The sequence below is a fragment of the Onychomys torridus genome, chromosome 12 (genome assembly GCF_903995425.1).
Source record: "Onychomys torridus chromosome 12, mOncTor1.1, whole genome shotgun sequence".
Taxonomy (NCBI): domain Eukaryota; kingdom Metazoa; phylum Chordata; class Mammalia; order Rodentia; family Cricetidae; genus Onychomys; species Onychomys torridus.
Window position 1 is genome coordinate 55,481,916 of NC_050454.1, and position 25,665 is coordinate 55,507,580.

Sequence of the window (25,665 nt, forward strand, 5' to 3'; positions counted from 1 at the left end):
CTCAGGACCTCACCTGGAAGTAGGAAATGAGGCAAATACCACAGAGCACACTGCTCACTGGCCTGTTTCCCATGGCTTGCTAAGCTTGCTTTCTTAGACAACATAAGATCACCTTACCAATGGTGCAGAGTCCCCTGTGGCCCAGACCATCCCTCATCATCCATCAACCTCCTTTTAAGTGACTAGTTCATTTCAAAATGACAAAAATTAACTAGTACAGGACCACAAAAGAAAACCAGACTTGCTGCTTAATAAGACCATGAAAATATTAGAGACAAAATATGCCAAAAGAAATGCCATTGAATAAAGGGGAGGAAGAGACCATTTGCATGGTAGCCAACTGTTATCATGTAACTCACTTTTCAGTTTGCCATGGAGTTTGCTGCAAGTTTCAGCTTCCTGTCTTAAACTCACAGCTGCCTTCATAACAGAACAAGCCTCTCAAGATCTTTAGAACTGAAACTATAAAACTCTCACAAGTTTACCCAATGCAGAGATTCGTGTTGCTTTGAACTTTCAGATGTCCATGTTGCATGCAGGCCTCATGACTGCCCCAAACGTATTGTCAACTTATGTTGGAATGGCCCATGAATATTTCTTGTCATAAATATCCTTTCCAGCTTATTTGTATTCATCAAGGAACTTGTCCCTGTCTGGCCTGGAAATCTAGATCATCTTGATCTGTGTTCTTTCTCCTTATATGAATATGTTTATTATACAAGGGATATGTCAATGACATCAAATTTATCTCTCCCAGAAACAAAAACCACATCCAGATGGTGAAGTCTCTTCCAGGATAGTATGGGTAACAGAAACACAGGCAAAACATATCAACAACACCCTCAGCAAAACGGCATCCACAGATTGACAAAAGGAATTCTGCCAAAGTATTTAGAGTTCTAGGAAATCTGCAGCACCTACCTGAGTGTCATTTCTGTCTTTGTGGTGTGTGGCCAGTGTTTTAGCTGTTAGAATTACCAGAATTCGTGTTTCTAATGAGCTGCCTGTGTTTCCAATGTTGCCTATTCAGGCTATCATGTTGTAAATCTGCAACTCTGTTGCAATAAACACCAGATTTTAATGGGAAAGCAATGGAAACTGGAGAGATTAAGCATCATTTTTATAGCAACAGTCAGTAGCACATGAGGCTATGTCTAAACACAGTCTCCTCTTCCAATAAATAAACATTAGATAAAAAACACACTGACTATGAGGGCACAGTTGGAGAAAACATGTTTAGGCTGAGGGGAAATACAGCATTTTCTTCTGTATGAAGATAGTAAAATTACCCTTTGAGTCCCTCCTATATCAGCCACATGTGAATACAACTTTAGATCCCAACAATACTATGGAAATTCTTGACCTTTGTAGTTGAAAAGTACTTGAACAAAATGAGAGCAGCCTTGAGAGGAACATAAGCAGTATGCAGTACATGATAAAGATTTTTTTAGGTAAGTAAAGCAAAAGAAAACATCTCTGGAAGCATTGTAATCTCTGGATGATCATTTAGTGAATGGAATATTATCAATATTATCTTACAAATCATTGTTTCTGACCTTTTTGAACATTTTTATTAGAATCTTTATATCTGTGGCATCCAATTTTCAGGGAATAATCTTTTGGCTATTGCTTGCTTGCTTGCCTGTGAACCAGGGATTGAACATGAGACATCAGAGACATCACAGTTTCTAGGAAACATTCTACTCTGCTTTTTGTTTTGATGTAGTCTCACTGATTCTCTTATGCTGGCCTTGAATGTTCTCCATAGTTCAGGTAGGCATTGGCCTTGCAGTCCTTCTGTCTCTGTCATTTGAGCAGCTGAGATTACTAGCTTGTACCATAGAGCCCCCCATTTTAGAATTACATTTAAATAAGTTACAGTATCAAAAAGTCATGAGTGTATCCACAATCTACGTAGAAAAAAATTACTAAATAAAAGCATGGCCAAGGTGCCCAGGAAGCCGTGATGTTTCCTTTAGAGCAGACAAAACCTTTTGTCTTTGTACGTTTACTCAATGTTTTTTTTTTTTCTTGACCTCTATTTATTTTTATTTTTTCTTGGTGTTACAGAGCCAGGAAGAATCCCATAATCTCATGGCTACAAATGTGAAAGCTCCCAGACTCTCACTATCATACAATGGTGGACTTTAGCAAGCCGACAGTTTAGCTCACCTTTGTCCTGATGATGAGGTTGGAACTTGAAGAGGTTAAGCAACATGCCACAGAAAGATGGCAGCTGTTTCAAAGGAAAGACTGGATCCATGATCCTAATTATCAGCGAGTGGGGTACCTTCTCTAGCAAACTACAGGACAAATTTCCAGAACAGATATTTCTTAAAAGTTTAGGAGTGTGTGTGTGTGTGTGTGTGTGTGTGTGTGTGTTCACATGACACACATGAGTGTGTAAAATCCGACATTTTATATAATAAAAGTCAACATCATATGGACAAAATGATTCAAGGAAACTATTTCTGCCATTCTTATTTTTTACTTTTTAATATGTCAAAATGTATACTAATTTTTTTGGCTACTCGTGCAACCAGGTTAGGTACTTATTTAAGTTAAGATTGAATAGAAAATAGAAAATGTAGTAGCTAACAAAGAAAACCTAAAATAAGATGATTGCCAAATTTTAATATTCTTTCTCACGGTAAATATTATCCTGGTTGCTCGCTGACACTGTCCTTCATCCTGGCCCAGTTCACACTGAATCTGGTTGCTAAATATAAGTGATCAAAAATCATTTACTCTTATTTTCTAGAGATAACTGTAATCAACTAGTAGCCACTTATGTGTCCTGTAAGATCTACTTTCAAAATTCATTCCTAACTTTTCTTTCTACTCATTCTACCACAAATTAGTTCTCAGTATTTGGGGATGGATAACATGACTTGAGCATTATTTTCTATTTTCCTAAACTCCTGTGACACTAGCAAACTATCTGATACATCCATGTCTGCAAGGTTGTCATCCTGAGATAATCTAAGGGCCTCTCGTTTGTTTACTTTCCCCTTTTCAGGGCTGGACAGATGCAAATGCGTATAATTGTGTTAAGGTTCTGGGATGGACACAGAGACATCCACAAAGTTAAATGCAGGGCAAAAGTAAAAGTTCACCAAAATGTTAGTCAACTAGCCTTCACCTGCTAATTAGAAACAGCAAAAGGTAAATGTATTTAAAGTAAAATTCCTGTAGATGAAAAAGAAGTAAGAAAATATTAGAATGATTTGGCTGTTATGAGATATAAAAAGATGATTCAGGAAAAAGGAAAATACAAATATTAGTACTCTACTGTGGATCATAACAGGCTGAGTCCAAACAGCACCAAAAAAGAAAAAAAAAAAAAAAAGTAGATCCCAGGAATGTAGTCCTTTAATATTGAATGTTCTGCCATAGAACCCATGATTTATTTTCATACAATTCATGAATAACAATGTCATGACATTTATAAGCTAACTAATTTAAAAATCAGAGTTATTTGATGCATTGCCATTGTGTGCATGAAACAAAGCTCTATTGTGAAAGGGCCCATAAAAATATGAAACATGTCTACTCACTTCAGTTAAGAGCAAAGTCAACCAAATAAATGAAATGTAACATTGACCAGGGTACCAAACAATAGTTTAGAAGGAATCTGATGGATGGACACATGCTAGATCTGAAGGAACTGCACAAAATGCCTTCTAAACCCACAATCTTTGCACTTTCACCTGTACACTGTCAAAGAATTCATGGTCATATTTTTACTTAGGAAAAATTATAAAATCCTATATAGTCCCAAATTCCACTTGTGGAAACACAGGGACATCCCAATACTGGAGCAGTCATTTTAGCTCATCAGTATAATGAAACTCTCACAGTTCTAAAGTACCCAAGGATTAATCATTTCCCTACTAAAAAGAATAATGAACCAATAAGTACAACAAAATCATGAAATCAGTGCCCAGAAATATAGAGCAATTTGTCTGGAAAGGGTAAAAAGCACATGGCCTCTGCAAGCCCACCCTGACCAAATACCTGTGTGGAATGGAGTTGACACAAAGTTCAACCCCTAGTTGAGGAACTGTTGGCTAATGTTAGCTTCTGGGAGAGGAAGGGTCATTCTACCTAAGAGTATAGCAACTGATGAGTCAACCATGCTCCAGTGGAAGACCACACATTGGAGAAGATTTGAGCACTACAAGTTGACCTTGATGAGGAGGAAAAAAAAAGAATAAAATTGGATTTGAAGAAGAGAGGATAGAAATGGGAAGAGACAGGAAACAGGAGGTGAGTATGATCAAAACACAAAATTTTCAAATAATTAATAAAAAAAGGAATGCTGCAAATTTAATGTCCTCACACTTACACAGTTTGCACAAACCTGCCTTGCTACTGTAGGTCATCATGCACAGCTCCTTAGTTCTTCCATTTTGTCTCTTACTTGACCCACGGCATACACCTTGGCTGCCTGCTTTTTACCAGTTTATAACTATTAAGTTTATACTTTCCATTTTCTGGGACTTCACCTATTCATAACACGGTAATTCAGGGCATGATCTCAAGATAAACTCTTGGGTTACAAATTGTGTGTGTGTGTGTGTGTGTGTGTGTGTGTGTGTGTGTGTGTGTTGAAAACAAGACAGGAGGTGAAAAGTTTTAAGAATTGACAGTTGGGAGCTTTTTATCTTTTCATTTTGAGATTTGATTCCACTAACACTGCCTTATACAACTACGATGGACTAGCATAAACTCTAAGAGACTATAACGCATTTTCTTTTTAGGTTTCTAAAGTAAAATATTCCTGGTTTTCATTTCCTTTGAGATAAATCATGCTATTCCTTTTTGGTACAACTGACTTATTTCTACTACAGTGCCTCTCTCTTTACCAATTCATTTCCATCATGCAACAAATAGAAGACAAATAGTAGATCCCAAAATTCAAGAAAATTTTCCATAAAACAAATCACTGAATGCTTATCCAATGAAACAGAGAAAGTACTTTTAAAAATTGTTATGTCCTAGATTCATGATGCCCTATGAATAAAATATTCATAAAAAATTGTAAATCATCTAAACTCTATGTAAATGTGTACACTTGGTCTCAATTTCATTTGGAAACATAATTTATGTGTGACTCATTTGTATAAGTATATCTCTTCTTTTTTTAAAACATGAAATTACATAATGAGTGTTGTTATTGACTTTCAGTATATTAAAAACCCTAAATGGTTTATGATAAGTAAGAAACTGAATTCATTTCATAGACATGAACAAGAATGAGCTCCACTACTTGGATGTGTATGGTCTATTTTCTATAAAGGATTCTTTTGGTATTTTGAGTGCACGTTTATATAGTTAATTTTTTTCAGAGGGAAATTTCATTACAACTGAGTACAATAGCATGAAGTTTTAAAATCATAATCTGGATTGCAAAAATGTTCCTGTGTAAATATCATAGCTTATGTTATAGTGCTATAAACATATTGTATACTTATTTAATATTGAAAGATAACATACATCCCAATCCAAAAGCAAGTATTATTTTCTTAACCTTCAATCTTTAAATGAAGAAAGAGGGAAAAGTAAGTATTTCTTCCCAGGAAAACACATCCCAGAAACAAATAAGCTACATCTGTTTTAGCAGTCATGGATGGGGCCCTACAGGGTAATGAATTACTACGGATTTCAAAACTGTCAGTCTTCACTAGTAGTTCTCAGTGTTGCAAGGGAGCAGAATTCTTATATACAGATTTTATTTGCGAGATTTTACTGTGTCAATTAAGCTTAGGAGTTTATGAGTGCTGTTGAAGCAATTATCTCCCCCAACTCAGAGGCAGACATTGGAATCTCTCTTGAGAAAACCACATGGCCAGCAGGCTCCCTCATCTCAGATCACCACAGAGGACAATTTGAAGGTTTGTTTGGAAGGGTTTTTTTCCCAAACTAAATCCTATTTTTCACTACATTGCAACTTCAAAAGCTTTCTTTAGCCTTAATGTGGAGTTAAGAGCAAATTTTCCTTTTTCTTGAAAGAAAACAATGATGGATGAGAGAAAAGTATCACTGAGATATTTGGTGATTACTGTCCAATGAGCCCATGATAAAACACAATCAAAAGCAACACTCTAAATTGAAGAACCATATTAAAAAAGCACCGGATGTTTAGATGTTAAGGAACACACACGGAGACCATTTCACACCCACTAGGGATTTCCTTCCTAACCTTTTCTATAACTCTCCCATTCCCCCTTCACAAACATGTGCGTATTCTTTTAGAATACAGGAAGGTGAAACCACAGGAGGAGGCATCCCTTCAGGCTCTGGGTCTGGGCATGATTTTAAAAAGAAATGTGAAGGTTATTACTGCTAAAACACATACATGAGATCATGATTTTTAACTTGCAGTAGAAGAACCCAGAAAAATGAGGCCAAAACATATTTATATGTGCACACAAGCATATATGGAGACACTTGTAAATTATAATATGTTCGTGCTACTAACCAAGCTGGGCAATTAAACAATGTGCAATTGGGCGTGTTCAATGGCGGTCCAGTCAGCAGATGGGAGTGTATTTGAGGATAAGGCTGCCAATTTGTGCTACAATGCAATATGCATATACTAAAAAAAGAAGAAAAGAAAAACATTACGTTGTACATGAAAGAAAAAAAAGATAAGCTTGCTTGCTTTGTTCAATTTCAAACAAAGACTTTTTAAAAATTGTTTTTATTTCGAAGAGAAAAGGAAATAATGACCTAATTCCCAGAAAACATGCATTCAACATGAGACTGGGGAGTCTGCCTTCTTGGACGCCTTCAGCATGGCTTTTCTCTAAAAACCTTTCTTTTCAGAGAACCTTTCCCCAAAGGCTGTCTCCCCAGCCTTCATCTCACTAATCCTCACGTGATCGGCGGCGTTAAGGAGTCCAGCAGGCAGGCCTCTGTAGATTCCACCAGTCAAGCAGACAGACAATGGAGGCTTGAGTGACTTCACTGGAATTTTAGAAAAAGCCCGGGGCACAGCTGGTGCAAGGATCTGGGTCCGCCGTTTGCCAGCGCTTTCTTCTACCCGAAAGAACATATTGCCTAAAGCTGAGAATCCCACAGTGTCCTTGATTACGTACTTTCAAATTATAGTTCGCTTTAGAGGTTCCTATTAAAAATCGGATATGGCAGCAGGCCTGGAAATCATTTAGGGAACCCCAGGGTTCAAGCGGGTGGGAGAGCTAAGTAGCAAAGCTGGAGGAATGAAATATCTGAACATTCAGTGGGGCTGGGACATCTGAATGCGGGTGTGCTGGATCTTTCTGTGTGGAGGAATCAAGCAAGGTGCAGCGGTGGTGGCTAACTAGAAAGACGCAGAGTTTGTCTGATTAGGGACTCCTTGTGAACGCCTCATCCCTACATTCAAATTGCTGGAGAAGATATTTAAAGACCATTGGAAGATACTGCGCTTTAAGGGCAGCAGAGATTCCCTAAGAGGAGGCTGCTCCCCTGGGGAAGATTCAGTGGGCTCCCTCCCGTCTCACTTAGATTTTTAAGATGTAATCTAGTAGGAATAGACTGTTCCCTCGTAAATTATTGATACTCCAAAGCCATTTTAACTGTTTTTCCTCTCAGTGCTATATAGAGAAACCCAATGTTTCTCACTGCAATATTAGCATATATTTTAAATATGTCAAAATATCAACGCAAAGCAGGTAATTTTCCTGAAACAATATGCTTCCTTAACTTTGAGAAATATAATTTACATTATTAATTAAGATGGTAAATGATCATAGATTATAAACTTGTCTTATATGCTGAAATATTGTGCAAGAAAATACAAAGGGAGATGCTTATGTACAACATACAACCATGGTTAAACAAAGAAATAACAGGATTTGGGAATAAATTATAGCAAGAGGATCTTTTCCAGGTCACAAACATTAAAAAATGAGGAAAATATCTTAGAATACACAAAGTTTGAGATGCTAAAGTATAATAATTGTTAAACTAATATTGTCCTTCTAATATGTACCATTGAAAAATATTTTAAGTAAAACTTTCTAACCTAGGAGTTATCACACTGTTTTATCTTACCACTCTTTCATTTGTTAAAAAAAAAAAAAAAAAAAAAAACATTATGTGAATTGGACTGGTCAAAAATCAACACATTAGAAGTAAAAGTAAAGAAAAATTTACCAAAATAAATAACAAGCATATTGTATGTTAACATACACAATAGATTTTGTGTGTGTGTGTGTGAAAGTGTATGTTACTTTACAAAGAAAAACAGGACTGTTAGTGAGATTTCCATTTCTATTTTTGTACACCTCAGGGCTGTTCAGTTTTATTGTCTGATTACACTCTGGTTTTACCTTTATTATATTGCCAAGTCACACACAATTTAGGTTTCTGGAAAACTCCACTGAAAATTCAAAAATAAAACAATAAAAATAAGAAAGGAAAATGGTGTGGGCATTGTTATGGAATTGGGTATTGTTATGGACCCTCTAAGATCCCCGAGAAAAGTGTCAGAACCACACTAACATAGCTGAGAAAGAGTAGGAGGCACATAGGCTCAGGACTTGATTTCTGTTTGGGTGCCATCACCACCCAGACTGAATATGAGCTGAACATCCTCACCAATTAAATGAAATGTTAGACTGTATTATCTCTGAAGTCACTTCAATAGATTCATTATCCTCAAAACTCATTTCATCTCTCAATCAATATCCACTAATACATTTTGACATAATAAGAAATTAAAACAAAAGGAAAAAGATTGTAATTAAATAGTTATATGGTATTGAATGTGAGTTTATCATTTCCAGGTGGAAATATATTTGGACCCAAGTATATTATTTTGGTGGAGAAATAAAGACAAATAGCCAATTCCTACCTCCTTCAGCTGCTGAGGTAGCTTCAGGAGGTGAGTGACACGCACTCCATCTGAATTTGAGGTCTGGATACTGATGAAATCTCCCTCTGAAATCAGAACCACTTCCAATCAAACTCATCTCTCAAATTCAGTCATTGTGTGGTATTACTCAAATTACTTGACATCTTTCTCTATCTTAATTATTTTTTAACTTTTATAATAGTGGGGCCAGGGCTGGAGAAATGTCTCAATGTTTAAAAGCATTTGCTGCTCTTGCAGAGGACCCAGGTATGATTCCCACTATCCACATGGTAACAAACAACCATCTGTAACTCCAGCTCCAGGGATATAATGACCTTTTCTGGCCTCCAGAGTCACCAGGAATACATGTAGTGCACATACATACATACATGCTAACAAAACTTTCATAAACATGAAAATCAGTAAATCTTACAATAATGCTTTAAATGAGAAAAATCACATTAAAATAAGCATTGCTATGCTCACTTCCAGCAAATGATAACTTTTGTTCTTCTTTGTGGCTGAATAAAGTTCCACTGTGAATAAAAACCACATTTTCTTTCACCCATTACTATATTGATGAGCACCTAGGTTGATTCCATAACTTAGCTATCATTAAAAGAATTGTGGTACTAAGCATGGTTTCCTTCTTGTAAAGTGGGTCTTAGGTCAAATTAGAGAGCTGTTGGTTACTGGCAAGGTGTGAATAGAAATATATGTGTGTACACATACATATATGCATGTAACAACAATTAATGAAAAAGGACCATGAATTTGAGAGAGAGTAAGGTGGGGTATGTGAGAGATTTGGGAAAGGGGAATGGAAAATGATGTAATTATATGATATTCTCAAAAATAAAAAAAGAAATTTAAAGTATTGAATTCTTCAAGTGAATACCCAGAAATGGTATAGCTGGTTCATACAGTAAATGTATTTTTAACTTTCTGAGGAAACACCATATTTTGCAGAGGATGGAAATCACACTTTCAGACAACCAAGGGATCTTTGTTTTGTTTTGTTTCTTTATATTTTTATTTCACTTATTTATTGTGTGGGGATAGACATGCGACTGTGTTCATGTGGTCAGAAGACAACGCTTGAGAGTCTGTAGCTGGAGACCTGCTCTCCAGCCCCTGCCAAGCCCTGTTAGTCCAACAACCCATTTATAAAACAAACATACAGACACTTATATTATTTAAACTGCTTGGCCATTAGCTTAGGCCTGTCATTGTCTAGCTCTTACTCTTATATTTAGCCCATTTCTATTAATCTATACTTTGTCACGTGGCTCGTGGCTTACCAGTACCTTACATCTTTCTTGTCATGGCGGCGGCTGGCAGTGTCCCCCCCTCCACCTTCCTGTTCCCGGAATTCTCTTCTCTGCTTGTCCCACCTATACTTCCTGCCTGGCTACTGGCCAATCAGAATTTTATTTACACAGAGCTATATCCACAGCAAGAGTCAGTTCTCTCCCTCCACCATATGGGTCCTCAGAACCAAACTCAGGTCATCAGGCTTGGCAGCAAGTGCCTGAACCTGCTGAGCCACTGGCCAGCCTGAATGAGATCTACTTAAAACAGGCATCTCTTGCCAAAAGATGGGATGATTGGCAGAGAACTGAAGAAATAAACAACTAGGTTTGGCCTTGCTTAAAGAGGAAGGGCCATGAAAGTTGGCAACCACACAGGGCTCCTGAGCAAGGAACAACCTGCCATACTACCTAATACAGATGGCTGAAGTAGGATGGAGGTAAGTGCAATAGAAGCTTCTCATCTGAAAAGAAAGGAATGGGCAATGTATAAAGTCATTATTGACCAAGTCACACATGAACAGAATCTTCCATTCTGACCTCTAAATATCCCTTCGTTTCTGCTCTTATAAAAGACACGCTTGTGCAATTTTCTGAGTTTGAAGTCCCACCTCTAAGATTTCTATGCTGAGAGGGCCAAGCAGATGCCATAATAGGCTACTCAGTCTTCCGTCAGAGACCAGGCCTCCATTTCAGTTTCCTGAGACTGAGCAGGCAGTTTCTGAGGAAGCTGCAAGCAAAGAACAATCAATCTTCAATGCCCCTAACAGCAGGGACGAGGGAGATAACACAAACCTGGCCTGAGCCAGGCCCCACAGTCAGTGGACTAGGCCAGCCAGTCTCCACAACACCTCGAGGTAATAACTCAATAAGGACAGCCTGGGACTCATCCAGGCTTGCACAGAAATGGAAAAGCTACAGCCTTATCCAGCCCCTGACTAGCACTAGCCAATTAAAAAGTACTAATATAAATGCCACTCACATAAGCCAATCATATCTAAGATGACTTAGCTGCCGGAGGAACTCCCCTTAGCTGTGCTTAAAAAGAGCCTGCAAGCTTCTCTCATGCTGGTCACAATTTTGCCTTTGTGTAGGATGGACGGGCCCAGCCCTGCTGGTATAATAAATGGTTTTGTTGATTGCATATATGAATGGTGGTCTTTTGTGGGACCTCTCCAGGACCCTAACATATGCTGTCTGCACCTGAGAAACTTTCCTTTTTCAACAATGGCAGTAATTTCTAGAACAAAGCTTTGGTGGTTTTGCTACCATAATATTCTTAAAATCTTAATGGACTACCTATGAAATTAATTGACAGCTTATGGTGGTTTGAAAGAAAATGACCCCCATAGGCCCATAGCCATTAGTGCTGTTAGGGGATGAGGCCTTGTTGGAGTAGGTTTGGCCTTGTTGAAGGAAGTGTGTTGCTGTGGGGGCTGGCTTTGAGGTCTCATATGCTCAAACTGTGCCCAATGTTGCACACAGTCTCCTCCTGCTGCCTACAGATCAAGATGTAGAAGCCTCAGTTCCTTTTCCAGCACCATGTCTGCTTGCATGCTGCCATGCTTCTTGTCAAGATGACAATGGACTAAACCTTTGAAACTGTAAGTCACCTCCAATTAAATGTTTTCCTTTATAAGAGTTGCTGCGGTGTCTCTTCACAGTAATAGAAACCCTAACTAAGACACAACTATTCTTGGTAATTCCGAAAATTCTCTACTAAAACTCAAATCCACTTTTTCTCACATCTTAACACATCCACATGTTGGACACAGCAGACTACCTTAAGATTACCTGAACATATGTGTGCTACTGAGAGTACTTTAGTCTTCCTTAGAATCATCAAATCTTTTTTTTCAACTCATGCTTTTGATTTTACATTTACTTTAAGCCTATTTATTTCTTTGTGATTTTCCCCAGCTCAAAAGAGTGGAAATGAAGATAACCTTTCAACTCAGGAATTAATGGCTTATTTCTATTCTGAAATCTACTGTAAAATGAAATAATTATTTTTTTCTTTTCTTTTTTTTTTCTTTTCAGTTTATACCTCTTTTCCATACCTTACCATATGTGATGTAAAAACGTAATTGGACTTATTGACACTTTCAGGATTAAATGGTAAAATCTTATGGATTTCACAACTTTATTAGGTATATTTTTTAATCTTTAAAATTCTGGAAATTGAAGTTTTGTCACAAATTCTACCATGGCCTAACTTTGCCATTTTTCCAAGCTTCTCAAGTAAATTCTTTACTGTTGTTTTCAAGTCCTAAAAACTTGCTGAATTGAAGCTAGTATTAGATATCTTAGTGTCTTATATCTCTCATATTGCTGCAACAATATTCCAGTCCCGGTACTAGTTTTATATTTTATATTTTTGTGTTAAATCACTTGATGTATGCAATGAACATGTAATATTTTATACTCCTGATTGATTCTTGTCTTTGTAGAATAATGGCTAATCAATGCTTTTGAACAGCTTCCTTCATATACCAGGCAGCAAGCTTACTGTTACCTGTGCAAATGGTATTTCTGTACTCCTACAGATTCATTTGACTTCATTTAATGATTTTAAGTATCTCAAGATCAGAAAAAAAATCAAGTTCCAATACTTCTCTCTTGATTTTTATTATTATCACTATTTGGGATGATGGTAGGGTCTCTGTGTATCTTACTTTTAATCTACCACTTGGCCCAAAGCAAGTCATATGCTCAATTCCAGATTCAAGAGATATAGAAAATAATTCTAGCTCATCATGAGTGGAGCTCAAAAGCCACATAGAAAGGGAAAAAATGCATGAGGAGGCAGAAAAGTTTTGAGAAAATTTTGCAGTCTAATCTAACACGGCATGCATATTTTAGGTAAGAGTGATTACAATTTTACTATTGCTAATCTACTTAGAATTTATTAAATTGTTATATTATGTTCATGATAAAGATCATTTATAATTATTTCAAGGAAGTTTTATGGCTATAATAATCTAAATAGGTCTCTAACTATATTAAATTATAAATATTGATGCTTTAAAATAATGTCTGAATTCAAGCCATGCAACAACAAATCATGTAAACTCGTGCATTCGATTGACCTTATCTTAATAAAATTATAAAAGGTTATAACTATAAGAACACTTGATATTAATTCTTTTTCTGTTGTGCTGTAGGACCAGTTTAAATGCTGTCTCAAGAATCATTAACTTTAAAACCTTGGGCTTGTATTAAATTAAGTTAATGAATAAGTAATCTCTCTAATTAAAGTGGAAAATTCAACAAGTCATATACATCATCTTATGCTGATAAGTTAATATTCTAAAGCTGAACTCAAAAGCTCTCATTTCTCATCTAATTAGATGTTTATATAAGTTTGCATAAGCTTAGATCTAGATCATTAAATGAATAAAGCTCTGGTATCAGAAAGAGTGGATGACTGATAATTCAAAATTAATTTCAGAGTACTTAAGACTTTCTATTAAAGATGATAATTTAGTCTCCATAATTAAATAATGGTTTTCCTGACTCAGCATAATTCTCTCACCTGCGATTCTGTTAAGTTTCGTTGTGTTTGTGAAGCATTTACTAATAACATTAAATAGTCAATAAATAAAAATATAAAAGAGGGGGTTGGGGATTTAGCTCAGTGGTAGAGCACTTGCCTAGCAAACTCAAGGCCCTGGGTTCGGTCCTCAGCTGGGGGGTGGGGGGTATATATATATTTTTTTAAAACTTTTTTAAACTTCTTGAAACCAATAAAACTATACAAAATACACCAGAAAAACCCAAGAGTATATAGTAAAAGCAGTAAGAAGGAAGTCTATAAATAAATGTTTATATCAAAAAACTGAATATAGAAAATACACTCTGACAACAAAAATACAAAAGGTATTTTATAATCTCAGGTGCAGGGAATTCAGTACCCCTGCACAATAACAGATGCTAAACAAATTAGGTGTAGAAAGAATATACTGCGCATAATAGATGCCATATAGAACGATTTGAATACTAACATTGTAACAAGTGAGGAAAAGCTGAAATCTCCATAAGATCTAAGACTAAATTAGGACTCATCTTTTCAGTGTTTTGTTCAATATAATACTGACCATCATAGACAGGGAAATCAGGAAAGAGAAAAGAACAATTAGCATCGAAGTCCGAAACAGAGTTAATTAGTCAGTATTTACGGCAACATGATAGCTACCAAATCCCAACACTCCACCTTAAATGTGTTACTAGTAAATAAGGTCAGCAAGGTTGCAAGATTAAAAGAAAGAAAGAAATCCTGTATTCATGGTTGCCTCCAAGCCTCTGAGCAGGCTGTTTCCCTTTTGTTCCAATGTTGTGTTCAACACATAATTTAAATATGACAATGTGTGTAGGGCTTTTGTCCTTTGTGTTCTTGCCCATTTCAGATACCTCTTGCTGTGTAAGAGAATACTTCCATACTGACTGGCTTCAAACAGCCAAGGTGTATGATTTCTCAGGTGTCTTGGCTTTGTTGGGCTTAGCTGGGTGCCTCTACGCTCTACATGTGGTCATTCACTTAGCAGCATTGAGCTTGAAAGCTGGGCTGCCTGGCCTGGGGCAAAAAAGACAAACAAGGTTTTCCTCAAATGTCTGGATACTTGGCACTCTTTCCTGTGGCCATTCAATGTGGCAGATGTGGCTTCCTCACAGTACCATGGTTTCAGGCGAGTTACACTCTTATGTGGTAATATCTGTTTCTTGTTGGAACAAAAGGAAGAGAACCGGTTCTAGCTAGCATCCCATAGGACATTTCACAAGACACATTTTAAATAATACAGTTGTTTTTATTTATAGTTAGAGATTCTAGAAATCAGATTCTTTCAACAGTCACAATGCAAAAATCTGCTCATAAATAATTGTCATGTTGTTTCAAGCCAATTTTGTGCTGAATTGACCGTTTTTTAAGTCTGAAATTTTAGGCAATCCAGAGGCAATGCTTTCTTGTAATGCAGAAATCTTGAGCTCACACCTCCTGGGACAGCCATGACTGGGTGAGGAGAATTCCTATTTCCCTTTCTGCCCTACATCATTTGTGACCTCTGCGTTGAAAACAAAGAAAAGACAATTTCAGTGCTCAAAAAGCACAAAATTCGCTGTATGAAGGACAATACTGGCAACTTTCCAGAAACCTGGAGGCCATGGCTCATCTGCAAATCGTGTACATATATTTGCATGAATTTTATTTTGATTAGTAGCCTCAGCCCATGATGGTGCTTAGGAAGAATGAAACATTTTACATATATGAATAAATAGACAGTTTAGTAGTCTTTCTGCTTGTGGCTGTGTGCTCTCTGTTCTCTCTTATTTTCTTTATCCATCAACTTCCTGCCATACCTATTTTTAAATCAACCATGTATGTGTTTGTTTTCTTTAATATATGGATTCTGAATAGGTTGTAAAAAGAAACTCTGTGTGTGTGTGTGTGTGTGTGTGTGTGTGTGTGTGTGTGTGTGTGTGTTATTGGTTCACTCAATGTAACTCTATTATGACCAAATGCTTTGTGACTTAGAAACAAAGTTTTTTATCTTGACTGACACAAATTGACATCTTTCATGGGACCAACAGATGAACTATACATTTGAAAGACTCCACAAACTAAAGTATAACTCTAGGGACAAACAAATAGTTTAACCATTATCAATTTATTTATTTATTTATTTTGAGACAGGGTTTCTCTGTGTAGCTTTGGTGCCTGTCCTGGATCTCGCTCAGTAGACCAGGCTGGCTTCGAACTTACAGAGATGCCCCTGGCTCTACCTCCTGAGTTCTGGGATTAAAGCCATGCACCACTACTGCCCAGCCCATCATCAATTTTTTTAATAAAATTATTAAAGCAGAAAAAGTGTATTCCCACCTTAGCAATATTGTTCTTCTAAACTCTAATCCCTCTGAATGGGACCTGCCTTCCACTCTCCCTCCTCCATCTCTCTGTCTCTCTGTCTCTCTGTCTCTCTGTCTCTCTGTCTCTCTGTCTCTCTCTGTCTCTCTCTGTCTCTCTGTCTCTCTGTCTCTCTCTGTCTCTGTCTCTCTCTCTCTCTCTCTCTCTCTCTCTCTCTCTCTCTCTGATGTCTTTGACTTAAAGTAGAAGAATTTGTAGAGCACAAATATACCATTGGTTGCTCTGAATGAAGTATATTGATATTGACATAAACAGATGACAGATGAGTAGCAAAAGACCATGTCATCGAAAAACCTAGAAAGCATTGGAGTTGATAAGTGATGACTATTTTGAAGAACCCAAGATTCCCCAAAACTACCAAGGGACATATGAAAAGACAAGTAAAGAACATCGTTTCTTGCCAAAGGCAATGACATCTTTCTCAGAGAGTAAAAGATCCAACTCTAGATTTAGAAATCATGATTTCTTTTCCATTTTCTTGCTGCTCCATTCTGTGTTATTGTTTCTTTCTGGGTCGATTCTTGCTTATTTTATTATTATAAACTTTACACACTCATGTTGTCTGTAGTGTTCCAAAGTGTGTAAACCTTCTAAAAGAAATTTGTAAGTTCATATTGGTGCTGGTTGTTACTGAATAGATAGTCTCATTGATGAAAGACCAATAATAGGCTAGGGAAATGGCTCTGCAGGTAAAAGCTCACGCTGCAGAGCCCGAAGACCTATGTTTGATCCCCATCATCTCTATGGGAGACGAGGAAGACTGGCATGCTGTCCTCTGACCTCGATATGCACACCACAGTATGTATGAACACAAATATAAACATATGCACAAATCAATATTTTAACCAATAAAAAATATTTGTCCTTCTGATATTCAGAGAAAAGGAAAGCATATAAAATTATTTCAGAATATGCTTAATGTCTTTAGTTCATAAATTAAAAATATGATGACTTAGTTACAAAAGGTTACAAATGTTACAAAGAACTAAAGTAATGGCACTAATTGTAGCATGAATCTTAAAGGTCTTATTAATAAAATCAAACCTGAGGCCAGTTATTGGGGTGAACGCTGGAAGATCAGAGAAACAGAACAAGCCACAGCTTCCTCACCTTGCCAGTTCCTCAGCTGACCCTGTTTCCTCAGACTGTAAGCCTCTGAGTCCTCATCCAGAATAAATCTCAGCTAAACTGTGCTGCTCAAAGCCTAAAAGCTTAACCAGCCAAACGCTTCAAGTTTCTGGTCCTCACACCTTATGTATCTTTTCTTTTTCTGCTGTCACTCCCTGGGATTAAAGGCGTGTGTCTCCATGCTGGCTGTATCCTTAAACACACAGAGCTCTACCTAGCTCTGCTTCCCAAGTGCTCAGATTAAAGGCGTGCACCACCATCACCCAGCTTCTGCTATGGCTTGTTCTGAGCCACTTTCTAGCCACCATTTTTGGCTCTGTATCTAGTGGCTGTCTGTTCTCTGACCCCACATAAATTTGTTAGGGTGCACAATATTTTGGGGAACACAATACCACCACAACTAACTAAGATAAATATTATCTTAAAAATTATTTTAGGAATTTTAGTTAAAATGAATGTGGAAACTGCATTAACCCATGAGTGGTCAGAGAAGAAAACCACTATAAGAGATATAGGATAAGGAATTTATCACCATACTGGAGACTTACAGTTATGGAAATTGATAAAGAGAACTATTCTTCCTTTTCTGTGAATGATATTCATCCTTCTCCTTTCTGTAGGTTCTTATCTTTCAACATCTAGCAGTTTCCGTATTGATTTAGAAGTGATGCTTCTTTAGAAGTCTCTTATTTCTGCTGCCTCCAAATATCTTTTTGTTGTTGTTATTTTGTTTTGTTTTTTCGAGACAGGGTTTCTCTGTGTAGTTTTTCACCTTTCCTGGAACTCGCTGTGGAGACCAGGCTGTCCTCGAACTCACAGAGATCCGCCTGGCTCTGCCTCCCGAGTGCTGGGATTAAAGGCGTGCGCCACCACCGCTCGGTGACTCCAAATATCTCAACAGCTGATTCATTCTGTACTGTGTTCTCAAGAATATCTGGATGACGGTGTTGATTACATTCTACAGTAGTGAAGACGAAGGTGTCCCTCTCTCGAAGCAGATACTCATGATAAACATTAGTGTTTCTACCTGAATGGTAGCTAGGTTTTATAGGAATCCTTTCTATAAGATCCAGGATTCCTAACATCAGGACTCCTTCCCTGAAGTTCCTGCGATGCAGTCATCCTTTGCCCTCATCACCTCAGGTTCTAGCAACCAGGACTCGGGAAACATTGGGGTGCGCCTGCTGCTCATGCTCATACCGCAACAGCTGTCTTCTTTCTCTGACCCAAGCAGTCCATAATTTCTCCCAGAACAGAGGTAAATTGCTGTTAATTTGTAAGTAGAGTGAAACCTCAGACCCAAGATGTTTTTACTCATCCCTGGAATACCAATTTCAAGTTAAGAGATCTATATACATTTAACTCAAGTTATATAATATAAAATGTGAAAAAAAAAATCAAGTTAAAAACAGCTACATAAAATGTTACATGGAAATAATGACGTCTATCTGTGACTATTATAATCAACTTTTCACCAGTTATTTGTACGGTCACAGCTGCTCTTGATTACTTTTCTTCTGTTATTGTAGACAACATATCCACTTTACACTCCAAAAGCACTTTAGTCCATTGTGTTATGCTTGTCAGGGAAATCCACACTTGTATTTCTTCAAGTGTTGGAGCATCAGCCAGTTTATCTAACATAACACTAAAACATACACTCCATTCATGCTTCAATTTTGCCCACAGTAATAACCCTATTATGTAACATGAATTGCTAGACGGTCTTATTAATAGAAAAACTCAGAGCCAGATACTGGGGTAAAAGCTAAAAGATCAGAGAGGCAGAGAAGCAAGCTACTAGTTCTTACCCCTACAAAATCCTCCACCAAAGGAGAGCGAGCTCCTCTCTCCAACCCGCCTTATCACTTCCTCTCTCTGCCCAACTCTATCACTTCCTGTCTGTCTGTACAGATCTCCAGACCTCTCTGATTAGCCAGTGGCTAGCTCCTCCTTCTGGTTTTCAGGCAAGTTTTATTTGTTAGAGCAGAAATAAAATATCACCACACTATTGTTCGTGGTATATTGAAACACAACTTGAGTGTTTCTCAACTTCTATTCCTAACCCTCAGGAGTTTAAAAGGGGCTGAAGAATATTTACATTACTTTTCTTGGCCTGGAGACCTGAAAAATATAATATATGAGCAATCATTAAATGTCAAACCAATTTTTATTCAGTAGAGTTTTGAAAGCATGTATAAACCTTTAAGTGTGAAACAAGAATGTAATTCAAGTCAGGAGGGAATGTCATTCTTCCCAGTGCCCTTGTTAAACACTGCTCTAATGTCATACAACATGCAATTTTGAAAATTAACATAGATTAATGAAAAATGTCCAAATCCTGCAATATAATTTCGTTTTTACCTCTAGTCATAACTTCCTTTTTGATGACCTTTAATTCTGTTTCTAAGCCCATATATATGTACTTTGTCAAACTTTCTTGTGTAATAGAAATGTAAAAGAGAAAAGGAAACTGCAAAATGCAATAAGACAAGGAAGAATTTATTCCACATAGTTCTTCATTCTTCAGATCACCCTGGTGAATTATCATTCTTACTAGACTTTAGAAAATATGGAGATCTACAAATTGAATATAGATCTCTAGCCAGAAATTTATTTAAAATTTATTTATATAAAGTGTGTTATATAAAGTGTGGTAATTAAGTATTCTGAACTGGATATTTGCATGCTTCTCTTTCTTTCTTTATTATTTTTTTGGTTTTTTGGGACACCATGTAGTTTTGGTGCCTGTCCTGGATCTCACTCTGTAGCCCAGGCTGGCCTCAAACTCATAGAGATGCACCTGGCTCTGCCTCCCAAGTGCTGGAATTAAAGGTGTGCACCACTCCTGTCTGGCTCAACTCTTTTTGTATTAATACAGAATTGAACTATTTGGGCCCACATTGTGAACTTTTACTTGGAAGAAGTTTAAAAAGCAACCAAAAAATAATATTAAAATTGTTTTCCAACTTGAACTACAAAAATTGTCTTCAAAATTCATGCCATGAATGACTGATTTACTCACGAAAACACTATAGCATTGTATCATATTTTTACATCAAGTACATCCTCTTTCCGTGAACAGCCAATGTCAAGTAGATGGTCACTAAGCACTCACAATTTACAAGTTGGGTAGAAAAAAAGTAGTGGAGTAAGTAACACAAGTATGAAAGAAACTGCAAATCACAGTATATTGCCTATATGTTGACAGGAAAAACAAAAAAGAATGGAAGAAGAGCCTGATGTAAAGAGATTTTTTTTCAGGAATACAGAGATAATACTTTCTGTTTTCCACACAGAGAGGCTGTTGCAAACACTGGGTTTGGAAATTAAGTGGAAGGTACAATACTTGGACAGGAAATCACCTCATCAAACATGCTTTCACAAAAAAGCTGGGGCTGGAACAGATACCTCTGAGTGCAAAGTGCACTTGCTTTGCAAGCCTGAGGACCTGGGTTTGAACCTTGGGCGTCCATACAAAAGAGATGCTCATACAGGCCTGTAACCCCAGCTCACAGTGAGGCAGAAATAGAAACATTGTTGGGGCTTGTTGGCCAGACAGTTAGCTGAGAAAACAGGGAGGTAGAATTCAGTGAGAGACCCTGTCTCAGGAAGATAAGACTGAAAAAAACAGAGCAGGGCACCCAACATCCTTTTCTGGATTTTGCAGAATCGTATACAAGTATGCATGTCCACATATTCATGTACAAGCATATATATGCACACACACAAATAAATATGTAAATGCATAAATATATTAGTCATAAATAAAACTGTTAAGTGGACTGGAAAGATGGCTCTGTGGTTAAGAGCATTTGCTGCTCTTAAAAAGGACCTGAATTCAGTCCCCAGCACCCAGATCTAAAGGCTCACAGCCACCAATACCTCCAATTTACAGAGATCTGATAGCCTCTTCTGGCCTCTTTGGACACCCTGACATATGTATTTGTACATGTGTAAACACACACAAATAAACATTAAAAAATAAATCTTTAAGAAGACAGAAAATGTTCATGCCTCTTTTAATGAAAGTTGAAGTCTCAGCGACAGGATGAAGTGACCAGTAACCATAGTTTGGCTTTTAATAAACACAGGAAATCAGTCATTAATATTATAACATTGTATGCTTGCTATTGTCTCCCAAAATCACATTTGAAATTTAACTCCCAAGCAACAGTGTTTGAAGATGGGCATCACTGAAGCCGCTCATGTTGTCAAGGCTCTGCCCTAGGGAACACATTAATGGGTCCCTACAAACCTGTGTATATTGTTCGAATCTTGGATGGTCTTTTAATAAAAAAAAAAAACCCAGAGCCAGACATTGGATTGAAAACTGAAAGACCAGAGAAGCAGAGCAAGCCACAACCAACCTCACCTCGCCAACTCCTCAGACAATCCTGTTTCCAGGAATCCTCAGACTGAAAGCCTCTAAGTCCTCACCAGAATTGGTCTCAGCTGAGCTGCCTTAGTTCCTGTTTCCTGGTGCCTTATATACCTTTCTCTGCTCTGCAGTCACTTCCTGCGATTAAAGGCATGTGTGCTTCCCAGTACTGCGTTTAAAGGTGTGTGCCACCACTGCCTGGCTCTGTTTCCATTGTGGCCTTGAACTCACAGAGAACCAGATGAATCTCTGCCTACCCAGTGATAGGATTAAGGGTGTGTGCCACCACTGCCTGGCCTCCCTGTCTAATCTAGTGGCTGGCTCTGGCCTCTGATCCTCAGGCAGGTTTATTAGGGTGCACAACATGTCACCACACGAGTGGGAGCCAATTTTCTTCCACCTTTCTTGTATCATGTAAGTAGACAAAATTCTTCCTCTCTTGCTCTTCCACATTCTGCCACTGAAGATGAAGTCAGAGGCGTCTGCCAATGCCAGCACCTTCATTGTGGACTTCTCTGCCTCCAGAACTATTAGAAACAAATTCCCACTTTAATGAATTCTCTAGTCCCAATGGTCAATAGGACCATTTGTTATAAAGAGAAACTTCTCTGATGAGAGGTGCTGGCTAATTTTTTATGTAATGTAAGTTTCCCAAGGAATTAAAATGTTCCTAGACTAACCTTAAGTTATTTTTAACTATAACTTTCTCTTTATATTTTAATTTGCTTTAATTTATAAGAAAACTCATTTTGAAATATTTGAAAAATATTTTTCTTCTTAAATTTACTTATATTCTCTTTAAAAAATTATTAAAATACTGTTTAATGTAGTTTAGAATCCTCAACATGGAAAATTATTACAAGTGGATATCCTGTTAAAATATAGAAATGCACACATATCAAAACATCACAGGATATTTCATTAATAGGCACAATAATCATGTTTCTGTGTAAGATAAAAATTAAATTTAAGAAACTTCTTATGAAATAAGGAGAGATTCTAAAATGTTTAAAAACCTGAAAATTTAAAATAAATCAAAAATCTCTCAAAAGAAGTATTGTCTAAATGTTTAAGAACAGAAAATAGTGAAAAAGATGGGTTTTAAAACACAGTCACAGACCACTGATAAACAGAGATAGCCATGGTGCTTATGGGAGTTCTAATTCCTGATCAAGACAATATGATGAGCAGTGAGATTATTCAGGCTGGATCCACACAGCTGTCTGGGAAATGAATCTCTCCACTGTCTAATTTCCTAATAAAAATTCAGTGACTGCTCAAAACCGTGAGATGTGAAGGAATATTTTATACCAACTTTGTGCAAAAGCAACTGCAGAAAATGAAATGGAATTTATGAAAATAATAAACCAAGAAAAGGAAAATAAGAACTCTGCTTTCCTATGCTTATTGGATTATGACCTTATGGCTAAGGCATCCTCTCACAGGGCAAGAATGATACCAGATAAACAAAATGGGAATCAAACTTTGATATTTCCCACTGGAAAAATGCTAGAAACGTTTGTATTTAATTATGCATGAGAGTCATTTCAAAGAAAAGAAATACAGATGTTAGATATTATGTTTCACATTGTTACATGCTTTACAGCCAATCTTTAAAATCAGTTTGGAGCAAACTTATTGGAAAACACTAGTTTTTTATTAACAAAAATAAGCTTTAATTATATTGAAAAATAAATATATTTTATTACTAAGAGTTAAATAAAGGAATAGAAGAAACAGCAAATGACCACTGGTGGTTGAAAAAAGTAAGTACTGATAAAAAGTGAGATGTTCTAAATCTATCATGGTGCAAATAATTAGCCAATCACAATAACACTTTTCAAGGACCAAATAGCAGACTAATTACAGAGAATAATAGAAATTTTCTATTTTATGACAAATAATTTCAAAATTGATGCTAGAATGCCCAAACATGCACAATTTGTTAAAATAATAAAATAGTATCAGTAGTTGAGCTGCATGTGTTATGTGACTGATGTGCCTCTCTGCTTTGAGTTTCAGGTTTAATAACAAATACTGGCCAGAGAACATGTCATAGCAAAACTGCCTATATGACAGGCCAAGAAGCAAAGAGACAACAGAACAGAGTGGATTCCTGTGTTTCCCTCAAAGTGTGCCTCTCAATGGACTTAGGAACTCTCACTTCATAAAAAAAATAAAGAGGAAAGTAGTAATTAAGGAACATGAAATATCTACAAAAGTCTGCTCCTATACTGGTTAAAAGACTTGAAGAGTTGTTTCCGTCACAGTTGTTCTAGAACATTCTGAACACCCATCACTTACGGTCACAGGCTCTCCATCCTTACAGACTCGAAGATTTAGGAGCAGAAAGTATATGCAGACATACTCAAGATAAACGACTAGGATGTAAAGAAACAGAAATTGAATATGGGGAAATTGAAACAGTTAAGATACCTCTGGTTAACCCTGGAACCTGAAGCTTCTTCAGAGTTGTTCTATACTATGGCCTTGGGACAGGCCTTTGTGTTTCTCTGTTCACCAATTACTGACTTGAGCAGCCCCAAAAAAAGAAGCATGATTTTATGACAGGCCTCTCCAAATAAGAGCAAGGCTGGGAAGGAGCTCAGTTGAAACCTTTCCTGCCAAGATACTGAAGAGCCTGGGAAGCGAAAACCCCATTCTCTGAAAGTCAAACCATCTGGACAGTAAACAACAGTCCCTACTGTTCTCACTGTCTTTAGAGATACCCTTGAGAGTTGCTGTTCATGCTTAGCTGTAGGTGGTGGAACAATCAAATCAGCCAGCAAATCAGATTCACACTTGTCCTTTCTCCAAGACTGCAGAGCAATGAAGGAGGTACCCTGCTAATCTACCCCCTCCCCAATCAGTTCTAATTTTTGTGCCTCCCAGAGCAGATAAATTTAGCAGACTAACACATGCCTTCTCCATGTTTTGAAGTAATGCTGATATAAAATAGCCTATTTTTTGGCTGAGTCAGTCCAATAACAAATAGTACAGCTTGAACAGTATGACTCATGATTTCACAAAGTCTTACCTACACTCCTGTTTTTAAATTTATTATTTTTAATATTATTAGTATTGATTTACATTCTGACTACAGTTCCCCCTCCATCCTCTCCTCCACCTCTCCTCACCATCCACTGCTCCTCTGTTTCTGCTCAGAAAAGGGTAGGTTTCCCATGGATATCAGCCAAACATGGCATATCAAGTCACAGTAAGACTAGGCACCTTCCCTCATTTTAAGGCAAGTAAACCTAGTTTGAGAAGTAGGGTCCCAAAACAGGCAAGAGAGTCAAAGACAGCCTCTGCTCCCACTGTTAGGAGTCCCACAAGAAGACCAAGCTGTAACATAGATTCAGAGGGCTTAGGTCAGGCCCATACAGGCTCCCTGGTTGTTGGTTCTGTCTCTGATCCCCTTGAGCCCAAGAAAATTCTGTGGTTTTCTTGACCTCTCTTGTTCCTACAATCCTTCCACTCCCTCTTCCATAGGATTCCCTGATTTCCACCTAGTGTTTGGCTGTGGGTCTCTACATCTGTTTCCATAAGTTGCTGAATGAGACCTCTCTGATGATAGTTGGGCTAGGCATCAATCTATGAGAACAGCAGAATATCATTAGGCATCATTTCATTAATGGTGTGTGTGTGTGTGTGTGTGTGTGTGTGTGTGTGTGTGTGTGTGTGTGTGTGTATCATGTTTGATTGTATCCAAGGTCTCTGGACCATCCAGCTTCTGGGTTCTATCACCTCAGGCAGTGTCAGGGATAGGCTCCCTCTCATGGCGTGGGTCTCAGGTTGGATCAGTCATTGATTGGCCCCTCCCACAATTTCTGTGCCATCTTTACCCCAGCACATCTTGTAGGCAGGACAAATTGTAGGTAGAAGGTTATGTAGTTGGGTTGGTGTCCCAGTCTTTCCAGTTGAAGCCTTGCCTGGTTACAGGAGATGGCCAGTTCAGGCTATGTATTCCCTATTGCTAGAAGCCTTAGCTGGAATCATCCTTGTAGATTCCTGGGAGTTCCCACTGCACTAGGTTTCTACCTCATCCCAAAATGCCCCTCTT